Source organism: Heloderma suspectum, chromosome 5 (genome assembly GCF_057233095.1).
Source record: "Heloderma suspectum isolate Gila_16-S chromosome 5, 16-S_ref, whole genome shotgun sequence".
Lineage (NCBI taxonomy): Eukaryota > Metazoa > Chordata > Lepidosauria > Squamata > Helodermatidae > Heloderma > Heloderma suspectum.
Genome location: NC_139462.1, coordinates 79,963,677 through 79,976,238, shown reverse-complemented (window position 1 = coordinate 79,976,238; position 12,562 = coordinate 79,963,677). Strand labels below are relative to the sequence as shown.

Genomic DNA, 12,562 nt, shown 5'->3' with positions numbered 1-12,562 from the left:
GCTGTGGATGTGTCTGGTGGTGAAAAGAAAGTCCGATGCTGTAAAGAACAATATTAGGAACCTGGAATGTCAGATCAATGAATCAAGGTAAGCTGGAGGTGGTCAAACATGAGACGGCAAGATTGAACATCGACATCTTGGGAATCAGCGAACTAAAATGGACAAGCATGGGCGAATTTAATTCAGGTGACCATCATATCTACTACTGTGGGCAAGAATCCCTTAGAAGAAATGAAGTAACACTCATAGTCAATAAAAGGGTGGAAAAAGCAGTACTGGGGTACAATCTCAGAATGATCTCAGTACGAATCCAAGGCAAACCATTCAACATCACAGTAATTCAAGTCTATGCCCCAACCACTGAGGCTGAAGAAGCAGAGGTTGATCGGTTCTATGAAGACCTTCTAGAACTAACACCAAAAAAAGTTGTCCTCTTCATCATAGGGGATTGGAATGCTAAAGTAGGAAGTCAAGAAATCAGCAGGATAACAGGCAACCATGGCCTTGGTGTACAAAATGAAGCAGGACAAAGGCTAATAGAGTTTTGCCAAGAGAACACGCTGATCATAGCAAACACTCTTTTCCAACAGCACAAGAGGCGACTCTACACATGGACGTCACCAGATGGTCAATATCGAAATCAGATTGATTATGTCCTTTGCAGCCAAAGATGGAGAAGCTCTATACAGTCAGTAAAAACAAGACCTGGAGCTGACTGTGGCTCAGATCATGAGCTTCTTATTGCAAAATTTTGGCTTAAATTGAAGAACGTAGGGAAAACCACTAAACCATTCAGGTATGACCTAAATCATATCCCTTATGAATATACAGTGGAGGTGAGGAATAGATTTTAGGGATTAGACCTGACAGACAGAGTGCCTGAGGAACTATGGAGGAGGTCAGTAACATTGTTCAGGAGGCAGCAACTCAATCCATCCCAAAGAAAAAGAAATGCAAGAAAGCAAAGTGGCTATCTGATGAGGCTTTACAAGGCTTTGAGCTGAGGAAAGAAGAGAAGCGAAAAGCAAGGGAGAAGGGGGAAGATATACCTAACTGAATGCAGATATCCAGAGAATAGCAAGGAGAGACAAGAAGGCCTTCTTAAATGAACAATGCAAAGAAATCGAAGAAAACAATAGAATGGGAAAGACTAGAGATCTCTTCAAGAAAATTGGAGATCTCAAGGGAACGTTTTGTGCAAAGATGGGCATGATAAAGGACAAAGAAGGCAGGGACCTAACAGAAGCAGATGAGATTAAGAAGAGGTGGCAAGAATACACAGAAGAACTATACAGGAAAGATCTGAATGTCCCTGATAGCCATGATAGTGCGGTCACTGAACTTGAGCCGGACATCCTAGAGAGTGAAGTCAAGTGGGCCTTAGGAAGCATTACTAACAACAAAGCTAGCGGAGATGACAGTATTCCAGCTGAGCTATTTAAAATCCTAAAAGATGATGCTGTTAAAGTGCTGCACTCAATATGCCAGCCAATTTGGAACACTCAGCAGTGGCCACAAGACTGGAAAAGGTCAGTTTACATTCCAATTCCAAAGAAGGGCAATGCCAAAGAGTGGTCAAACTGCCGTACAATTGCGCTCATTTCACATGCCAGCAAGGTGATGCTCAAAATCCTACAAGCTAGGCTTCAGCAGTATGTGAACCGAGAACTACCAGAAGTACAAGCGGGGTTCCGAAGAGGCAGAGGAACTAGAGATCAAATTGCCAACTGGATCATGGAGAAAGCAAGAGAATTCCAGAAAAATGTCTATTTCTGCTTCATTGACTACGCTAAAGCCTTTGATTGTGTGGATCACAACAAACTGTGGCAAATTCTCAAAGAGATGGAAGTACCAGACTACCTTACCTGTCTCCTGAGAAACCTGTACGAGGGTCAAGAAGCGACAGTAAGAACCGGACATGGAACAACCAATTGGTTCAAAATTGGGAAAGGAGTACGACAAGGCTGTATATTGTCTCTCTGCTTATTTAACTTATATGCAGAGTACATCATGAGAAATGCCGGGTTGGATGAATCACATGTCGGAATTAAGATTGCCAGGAGAATTATCAACAACCTCAAATACGCAGACGATACCACCCTAATGGCAGAAAGCAAAGAGGATCTCAAGAGCCTCTTGTTGAGGGTGAAAGAGGAGAGTGCAAAAGCTGGTTTGAAACTCAACATTAAAAGAACTAAAATCATGGCATCTGGCCCCATCATTTCCTGGCATATAGAAGGGGAAGAAATGGAGGCAGTGACAGATTTTATTTTCTTGGGCTCCAAGATCACCGCAGACGGGGACTGTAGCCATGAAATTAAAAGACGCTTGCTCCTTGGGAGGAAAGCTATGGCACACCTAGACAGCATAGTAAGAAGCAGAGACATCTAGGGATGGCGGAGAATTTCTCCCCGAAACTTTGGGGGGCCGAGCGCCAACGTGTTCGGCCCCCCGAACAAGTTTCGGGGAGAAATTCTCCGCACCCCCCCGCACCCCGCACCCTCCCCGGGACGGGACTTACCTTTGGCGAATGTCCCTCCCGGTGGCGGGTCCGGCCGGCAGTTCGTCGGGTCTTCGTCCGGGGCGGGAGCGGCAGCCGGTCTTTCAACCAGCTGCCGCCGCCGCCGCCATTCCAATAAAAGAAAAAAAAAACGCCCCCGTGATAGGCTACGTGATGATTAATGTAGCCTATCACGGCTAGATTTGCAAAGTCAGCCGTGATAGGCTACGTAAATCATCACGTAGCCTATCACGGGTGACTTAAAAAAAAAAAAAAAAGCACATACGGATAATGGCGGCCCCCATAGGGAGATTACGTAGACTACGGCGAAAATAAGGGCAACGCTATTTGCATTGCCCTTATTTTCGCTGTAGTCTACGTAAAGATTTACGTAGACTACAGCGACCAAATAAGGAACGCGAATGGCGGCTCCCTATGGGGGCGTATGCGCTTTTTTCTTTTTTTTTTAAAGTCACCCGTGATAGGCTACGTGACGATTTACGTAGCCTATCACGGCTGACTTTGCAGATCTAGCCGTGATAGGCTACGTTAATCGTCACGTAGCCTATCACGGGGGCGTTTTTTTTTTTAAACTTTTAATTTCGCGGCGAGGCGAGGCGCCTCCTCCCCGGCCTGAATTTTGGCCGGGCGAGGCAGGAAGCCTCCCCCCCGGCCTGAATTTCGGCCGGGCGAGGTGGGAAGCCTCCCCCCCCGGCCTGAACTTCGCGGGGAGAGCAGCGAAGAGCCTCCCCCCCACCGCGAAAAGCTGCGAGACCAGGTAAGTGACTTTCGTGCACCCCTAGAGACATCACCTTGCCGACAAAGGTCCATACAATCAAAGCCATGGTTTTTCCAGCAGCAACATATGGCTGTGAGAGCTGGACTATAAGGAAGGCTGAGCGTCAAAGAATGGATGCTTTCGAACTGTGGTGCTGGAGAAGACTCTTACGAGTCCCCTGGACTGCAAGGAGGTCCAATCAGTCAATCCTAAAGGAAATCAACCCTGAGTGCTCATTGGAAGGACAGATACTGAAGCTGAAGCTCCAATATTTTGGCCACCTAATGCGAAGAGAAAACTCCCTGGAAAAGACCCTGATGCTGGGAAAGATTGAAGGCAAAAGGAGAAGGGGACGGCAGAGGATGAGATGGCTAGATAGCATCACCGATGCAATGAATATGAACTTGAACACACTCCAGGAGAGAGCGGAGGACAGGAAGGCCTGGCATGCTATGGTCCATGAGGTCATGAACAGTCGGACACGACTTAACGACTGAACAGCAACAACAAAGCTTCTTCAATTTCTCAAGAAAACAATTCAAGGGTTTGTTTTCATTATAGATCTTGGGGTATAAATTTCTCTCTTACAAGTTTAAAATATTAAAATATAGACACTGTCTTAAACCTAAATATTCCTCTTGAGAAAGAACAAAAACCTTGCTTGTCCAAATGAAGAGACATCTAGAGTAAGAGCCTCTGTTATCCACATTTTCCATCTTTAAAAGTCTAATTGCATGAACTCCTTGAAATGAACTGGCTCATTTCTATTACAGAAGTGGGTTACAGTTCGGTGGCTAATGCGGCAATTCTCTATTAAGGTTTCTTCCCTCAAGGCTTGCAGATGAATTTAGTGTTCTGATACACATTGGCATTTTACTCTGTACAGAAACATGGTTTAGAAACATGGTTTTGAAAACATGAAAGGCAACAATAACAATCCATTTCACTACACATTACACATTTACAATAAGAAGTTATAAAAGGTATTGTTCTAAAAAAAATACTTTATATCCATGTAACCAAGCCACCGGTTTGTATTAATAACATTTGATATTTTTATAAAATGCATGTGTGTATCTAAGTAATGGCACTTCATATGAGGAACAAGCAATTTCGTGCACAGTAACATTTTGCTTTAACTTTGTTTTTCTGTTTATATAAATTGTGTTATACATCAGCTCTTGGGGATGAATTTCAGAATGGTCCACAGAAACAGGGTATCAGGGCTTTTTTTACAACCCAGATAGACTTTTGTAGATGCCACACAGGTCAGTAAAAAAGTGACAACAAATTCTTATCCGTACACAGCTGCTTTCCTAAAATGGAGATGTCTTCATGTTCCTTAATTCCTTCAGGAATATTTGGCCCATCCAATGCTTCAACATCAGATTTGCTGTAACTAATGGGGAAAATAGCACAAACTGAAAACAAAAACAAAGAACATAAATGTGGACACTGGATATATCGTCAGATATACGAATAGCTTACTTAGCTGTCGAGTACCTTCTAGATTGTAGCCTAAGTGGGGCCAATGAGAAACAAGAGGGGGTATTAACATACTGGGGTAACCAAGATTTGTGGGGGCGAAATCCTAATATAGCAACACCAATGCAACCCATCCTAAAACAGCCAAATGGGAACTGAGCATGTTCAGTGGCCACAGCAGGCTGAGTGTTTGTTAGGGGAAATGGAACCCTCCCTCTCCCGCTCTCTCTCTGTCTCTCTCTCTCTCTCTCTCTCTGTGTGTGTGTGTGTGTGTGTGTGTGTGTGAGAGAGAGAGAGAGAGAGAGAGAGAGAGAGAGAGATTCTATATCCTAGAAGAGGACATGGCTGGCTGACACACTAAACAAGAGGATGTCATACTGCAAAATTTTGTTGTGTGTCCTATTTGTACATAGTATACTAATGGACAATGTGAGCCTTAAGCTACAGATGGTGTCTACAGATATTTCAGGGAGGAAAGAGGAGATCACACTGTTGCCAGGGAAAAGAAAAGAAAAAGTTAGGGCCATGGCCTGCAATCTGTCAGCAATGGATATGTTGCAGGCTGATTCACAGGATGCTGCTGGGTATCTGTGGAAAGGAATTGGAGTATCCATTGGTGATAGTCATGCAAATTGCGAGCGGAGATGGGTCAAAGAAGACGCAGACAACAAGCTTGGATTGAAAATTGGGCCACATTTTATTGAAATATTTGCAAAGGGGTAACTAGGACGGGCATCTAACTGTGTCAGCGGCTAGCTGACACTTCATGGGCGAAAACACACCCAGCCTGAGGGGTGGCGGTGATCTCGCCATCCCTCCGGACTGCCCCTTGTGGGGGAGGTAGATCTTCCGGTGTCACCCCCAACCCAGTGCCGCACAACACCTGGGTGAGTGAGTAGGGTTGGTCTCCCAGGCAACGCTTATCCCCCCGCCGAGCCACACAACCCGTTCGGGGGGCCCTCAGGCATCACCTGTCACCATAAGGTGCCTCTGCGTGCACACCATCCCTACTCCCTTTCCAGTTTTGCCCGTCCTAGCCGCCAAGTGGAATGTGACCAATGATATAGACTAAATTCCCTTACAGAACACACTCAACCCTCATAACAGTGTGACGTAGGCAAAGAAGTCTCACAGTCTACGACCAATCGGACTGTGAGCCAAAAAATTCCTACATGGCTCCCAAAGGGGCAAGCGGCAACGACCCACACTGCTAAGGGGAGGGTGAGAGGGAGCTGCGTCGCGCCAAAGAGCTGAGATAAGGAGGGGATCGAGTTTAAGACAACTCGGTCTGCTCCTCCCTGAATGGTGGTGCGACTGGGGTGTACCAATCAGAGGCCCATATGTCTTATCACCCCACCCACCCGCAATGGCCCCCCCCTTTCAGCCAGACAAGCTGGCGCCGGGTAGGGCATTTGCAAGCGGAGATGGGTCAAAGAAGACGCAGACAACAAGCTTGGATTGAAAATTGGGCCACATTTTATTGAAATATTTGCAAAGGGGTAACTAGGACAGGCATCTAACTGTGTCAGCGGCTAGCTGACACTTCATGGGCGAAAACACACCCAGCCTGAGGGGTGGCGGTGATCTCGCCATCCCTCCGGACTGCCCCTTGTGGGGGAGGTAGACCTTCCGGTGTCACCCCCAACCTGGTGCCGCACAACACCTGGGTGAGTGAGTAGGGTTGGTCTCCCAGGCAACCCTTATCCCCCCGCCGAGCCGCACAACCCGTTCGGGAGGCCCTCAGGCATCACCTGTCACCATAAGGTGCCTCTGCGTGCACACCATCCCTACTCCCTTTCCAGTTTTGCCCATCCTAGCCGCCACAGGAGTCATAGGAGCCTATTGCCTGTGAAACTCCCCCCACCTGCGCAGAAGAACTTCCTGCAGGCCCCTTTGCAGATAAGCCAAAAATAAATCATTGCCTATGTCTGACAGGTGGACACCATCCTGCCTGTAAAGCTCCCTCTTAGTCCAATGAATTCCTTGGTGGTTGATGCAACCGTCACCATGCTCTGGCAACCCACGTGCCAGTTCTCTATTCACCTTGCGCCGGGCCCTTTCCATGGCCGCATTGCTCTGCGCCCTCCACATGATTCTCGGGAGCATTGAAGACCATAATATGGTCACCCCCGGCCAGCGATGTCGGATCGTCCGCAGATCGGCCAACGCCTGCTCAATCAAGTCCTTTCCAGGCTTGTAGCCCAGGTCGTTCCCTCCAAGGTGTAACACCAGGACCTGTGGAGGGAAACTGACCAAACCTCGTTGAAAGAGTATGGGGAGCAGACCATCCCATCGCATACCCCGTCTGCCGAGCCATTGTATCGCCACCTGTTGGGGAAACTGCAGCCGTGATCCGAAGGCCGATGTAGAAGCTCTGCGGGCAGCCCAAAAAACCATACTGTGCCCACAAATGAGCACCCGTACCGGCGTTGGTCGAATCCCATCTAAATAAAACATTGGGGAAGGCAAGAAAATCATCAAGAAGCATCAGGCAACTTGTGAATGTAAGAGCGGAAGGCCCTGGAGTGCCATCTCCTTTTCATCTCCCTGGATGAAAAACCTATGGCAGCTGCCATAGAGGCCGCCCCAATACGAAATGAGTGAGTCCCGAAACGGTAATGCTCCAGACCCAGTGTGGTCAAGGCTAACTTAGTGATTGTCCAAAATTGGAACTTTGTCAGTGGTGAACCATAGGGGACCCTCACTTGCCCCGCGGTGCTCAATGAAAGCCTGCAAGGCCCTGACCTTAACTCGTCGGCCTGGGCCTGGTTAAGGGTAACCAATGCTCCCTTGCCTGCCTGATCGGTTTTTGAACGTCGAATATGGAGGCTAAGCTGGATCTGGATATCTGAATACCTCAAGGCCCTCCCGGTGGTGTCAGATTTGGAGGCCCAGACCAGTTCTGAAATCCTGAGGGCCCCAAAAAAGGCTGTTAAAGCTGCAGCGTGAAAGAGGGAGGCTTCGTATGGAGAAGAGCAAAGGGAGGGCCACAATGCCTGAAGCCCTGTGAGAATAACTGGCGACAAAGGGTGCCTGGAGTCTGGCGGGGCAGGAAACATCCGTGCCCAGCCTTGCACAGCTCTCCTAATTCAGAAATCTGAGGTGGAGTCCTCTACCCCTCGCACCTTGGCCCAGAAGGCCAATGAGGCAAGCTTCCCCGAAATGGTCCTAGCAGATAGTCCCTTGTTATGCAGATGTACGCAAAATTGTAACAAGTGGTCCACAGGTAAGGGCCACACATCCTGCAACTGAAGCCCGCACCTGAAGGCGCCAAACTCCCTACCTGCTCTCTCGTAGGCAGCTCTAGTGCTGGGGGCTATAGAATTCAAGATCGCGTGTTCGACTTGAGAGCGCCAATCTCCCACAGTTCGTCTGGTATGGGGTCTGGCAGCAGACGGGCCCACGGAGCCAACGCACGGAACCTGTCGATCTGGTTTCGTGACAAAGCATCGGCTACAGGGTTCCCCAGACCCGGCACATGGCGGGCACGGAACCATATGTTGTGGTGTAGGCATTGGAGGGTAAATGCCCTAACTAACTCCATGACCCTTTGGTTTCTAGAGGATAATGTATTAATGACGTGCACTACAGCCAAGTTGTCGCACCAAAAAAAAAGGGCGACAGAGTTGGCCATCAAGTCTGCCCAAATATGTACAGCCATGTAAATGGGGAAGAATTCCAGAAAGGTGAGGTCCCGACAGATACTGCCGGCAGCCCAGGTCTCTGGCCACTGGCCCAGGCACCACCGGTCTCACCAAATTAGCCCAAAACCAAAGGTGCCAGCCACGTCTGAATGGATCTGCATGTCGGCTCGCAGAAGTAATTCACGTCTCCAAAAGGAGATGCCATTAAAGTCCCTCAGGAATTTAAGCCATACCCGCAGGTCCATGCACATAGCAAAGGTGACTCTGGTGCGATGATGCGGGAGTTGAATACCCCGCATTGCCCAGCAGAGCCGTCGCAGGAATGCGCGGCCAGGGGCAACCACCCTACAAGCGAAGTTCAGATGGCCAACAACTTCCTGTAGTTCTCCAAGGGAGACTTTACGAAGGTGCAAGGTGGACTGGAGCTTATTTTTAAGTATCATCAATTTATCGTGAGGGTGATGAGAACACTTTGCGCGGGTATCAAGCTCAATCCCCAAGAACGTCAAAGTAACAGCAGGGCCCTCTGTCTTCTCGTGTGCCAAAGGGACACCCAAGTCTGAGGAAAGGGATATGAATGCCCTAATCAGGTCAGAGCATTGACTGCCATCACCGGGTCCAGCAAACAGGAAGTCATCCAAATAATGGACCACATCGCTGCAGCCCATCTTGTCCCGTATGGCCCATTCCAGAAAGGTACTAAATGTTTCAAACATGGCGCAAGAGATGGAGCATCCCATAGGGAGGGCATGGTCGATGTAAAATTTGTTCTGGAAGGAAAATCCCAGCAAATCAAAATCCAGAGGATTGATAGGCAAAATGCGAAAAGCGGATTTGATATCACACTTGCCCATCAATGCCCCACGGCCCAGAGCTCTTATCATGGCTACCACAGCGTCAAAGGATGTATAACGCACGGAACATAGGTAATCTGGAATTTCATCATTAACCGACTGGCCCTTGGGGAAAGAGAGGTCATGAATTAACCTGAATTCACCGGGCGATTTCTTGGGTATAATTCCCAAAGGGGAAATCCTCAGGTTGGGTAGCGGGGGCGAGGAAAAGGGGCCGATGACCCGACCTGACTGAACTTCTTTGTTAATCTTATCTTGCACCAGGCGCCGCATGCTAAGAACAGACCAGTGGTTACCGGACAAATACGGCCTGCGCAGGCCCGTAAAGGGGATCCTGAAACCCAATGTAAAGCCGCGTTCTAAGTAGATCGCTGCCCGCCTATTTGGGTAACGACCTAGAAGTTGAAGGAGTGGAACAATCTTAATTGGGCTGGGGCCCTTTGGGAGGGGGAGGATGCCCACCACCCTGTTTTCTGCCACCCCGGCCATCCTTTGGGGGACCTCTCCAACCTCTGGCTCTCGGGCAAGAGGGGCAGGAGTGTTGACCGCCACAAAGGGAGCACTCATGCCGGAAGCGGCATGGGTTATAGGAACAGGAACCTTTGGAGTTGAACTCCCAGCACAGCCAGCGGTGTTGAACCCCTGGACCCGCAATAGTCTTGGTGGCTATTGCAGGCGGCAGCTTGGCCAGGATATGGCTGCTGTCGGACCTGTCGCCGAAGCCTGGCCTAGAAGGGGTCATGAATTGGAGCCAAAGGTCCTGGTCCTTCAGATCCCAGCGCATGGAGGGGTCGATGGCGGCTCTCCTTCGGAAGGCCTCGTCGTAAGCCAGCCATGCGCTCCCCTTATAATCGGAGTAAGCCCTGAATATTATGTCGAGGTACTTGGTTAGAACCCAAGCCCTCTCAGGGAACCTCTGCTGGAGGATGCCAGCGTAAATTAAAAAAACCTGGCAACCAGTTCGCCCAGGTGCGAGGCACCTTGCGAGCATTGCTCCGCTCAGGATCTCGGTCACAGGTCCTATCTTTGTCGCTGGGTTCGGGCTCACGAAAGGGTAGGGCAAAGACATCGATAAATTCACCCTGCAATATCTTTTCTCTAGTAGCAATGGTTAAGTGAAAACCAATAGGTGAGGACGTAGCACCAGTGGGTATAGATCCACGACTCAGGTTGGCTCATAGGTCAATCGAGGACAACTGTGGGGCTAGCAGGGAAGGAGGTAGGGAAGCTAGTGGGTCACTAACCGAAGCGGCGGGCCCCTGCCAAACACTGGCGGAGGCGACGTTAAGCAGATGAGGCTGGACTAATGGTGGGGCAGGCGCAATGGTGTCTCTTGCCGGTAGTAGTAAGGGGAATGAAGAGCCAGGCCCCAAAGAACTGGGAGGGCTGGCTGATAAAGCAGCTGAACTAGGAGTTGAGGCCGAGGCAACGGCCTGAGGAGTACTAGCTGTGGGGCCTGAAATAACTGAAGGAAGTGGACGAGGGGGGACTGGGCCGCCTTGAAAGATAACCCACGGCACCCAACCCAAGGGGTTGATTTGCCCCATACCCGGCCAGGCGAATTGAGGTGCCAAAGCGGTCTCACCTGTACCAATCGTGGGCACGCTCTGATCCCTAGCTGGAAAAATCGAGGTTGTTGCTTGTGCGCCCAGGGAAGATGAGGCAGCAGAAGGGAGGAGCTCCGCTGAAGGCGGTGAGCCTTCTGGAAGAGCCGATGAAGAGGAGGTGGATGCCTCAATAGCGTCCAGGCGATCTGAAATAGAAAGGAGCAACGAGCGTTGGGTCTGCTGTCGCGTTCACTTGTGCTGGACTACTGAGGATCTTTTGTGCCTGGCCCAGGGAGGAGGAGGGATCCCCAAGGAACGCTCAGCAGCTTCCAAACGAGAAAGAATTGATGCCAGTACCGGGTCTGCGTCCTCATCAGAGTCAGAATCGGGCCTAGGCAGCGGTCTTTTGGGGAGGGGGGGAGGGGGGAGGGGGGAGGGGGGAGGGGGGAGGGGGGCGGGGGGCGGGGCCCTCCCCTTCCCTTTCTTACCACCCTGGCCCTTCTTAGGAGGCATGATGCAGGAGGTGAATTAAGCTAGCTATCAAAGAGTTAAGAAAGCCGCCGGGCACCCCAGACAATAGGCAGCCACCCCACAGTCTTAAGATCTGCGGGTATGAGTTCCGGACACGACAGAGAGGCCTGGAGATGAAGATGAGTACCGATTAGATAGAAAATCAGATTTTCAAGAGGCGCAGCCAGGGGCCAAAGGTGATGGAACTGCGTTTGAGCGCGGGCGGCGCCAAACAGGCAGCCGCCTCTGTTTCGCAATTTTATTAATTAAATATTTAATAATCGTGATTTAAATTTGGGGGGGTGAGGGGGGAGACGTCCCAAGCCCCTGGGAGGTGACCAATCGGGGCTGTGATATACACGCCCCGACTCGACACAGCAGCCAGGCGCCCCTCCCAACAGGCAGACTCGGCTGCCGAGGGGGGGGGGCAATCAGTCCGCCGCTTGGAGCGCTGCCGCTGGCAAACAACGGCGCCGCGCTCACCTGCCCGCCAACGCCCCATGCCAGGAGCAACACCTAAGGGAGGCCAGCAAGGCGAGGAGGAAGAGGCCGGCAAGGCCGATGGCCAGGTAGACAGGCCGGCCGGCAGGCGGGCTGTGAGTCGGCCCGGCAGCTGGCCGGCCGGTCAGGCAAGCGGGCGGGCGGGCAAGCGGGCGGGCGGGCAGGTTGAGTGAGCGGGCAGGAGAGCGAGTACACTAGGAGACCGAATGGACGGACGGACGGACGGACGGATGGGCGGGCGGGAAAAGGAGCCGGTGAAGGAGGGAGGGAGGCGAATGATATCACCAATAACTCCGGAGCCCCGGAGGCAGCAAAGTTGGCTCTCCTGACGGCCAGGTCCAGGCGGCTGGAACGAGGACGAAGCCGTTCTCCAGCAGGCCAAAGTCCCTCATCGTGTCTTTAGCTGCGTCACGCCAAAGAGCTGAGATAAGGAGGGGATCGAGTTTAAGACAACTCGGTCTGCTCCTCCCTGAATGGTGGTGCGACTAGGGTGCACCAATCAGAGGCCCATACGTCTTATCACCCCACCCGCCCGCAATGGCCCCCCCCTTTCAGCCAGACAAGCTGGCGCCGGGTAGGGCATATATGCTCAGACACATTTCCTATTACAATTTCATTAACATTTTCCAGGTCAATCCATGTACAGCAATCTATAATCTTAAACATGTCATCATAAGTCACTCAGCCTTCAGTTGTACTAGTACATCCATATGCTGTTCAACTGCTTGAAAGAAGGGATGCAT

General features: G+C 50.6%; 1 long non-coding RNA gene across 1 annotated transcript; it reads right to left on the bottom strand.

Moving 5' to 3' along the window:
* Positions 1-5,438: 5,438 nt before the first annotated feature.
* Positions 5,439-12,239, bottom strand: LOC146344053 (uncharacterized). The gene is made up of 3 exons (XR_014792577.1): positions 12,105-12,239; positions 10,847-11,014; positions 5,439-7,207 (listed from the first exon to the last, which is right to left on the bottom strand). It is a non-coding gene; the product is annotated as an uncharacterized LOC146344053 (long non-coding RNA).
* Between the last annotated feature and the right edge of the window lie 323 nt (positions 12,240-12,562).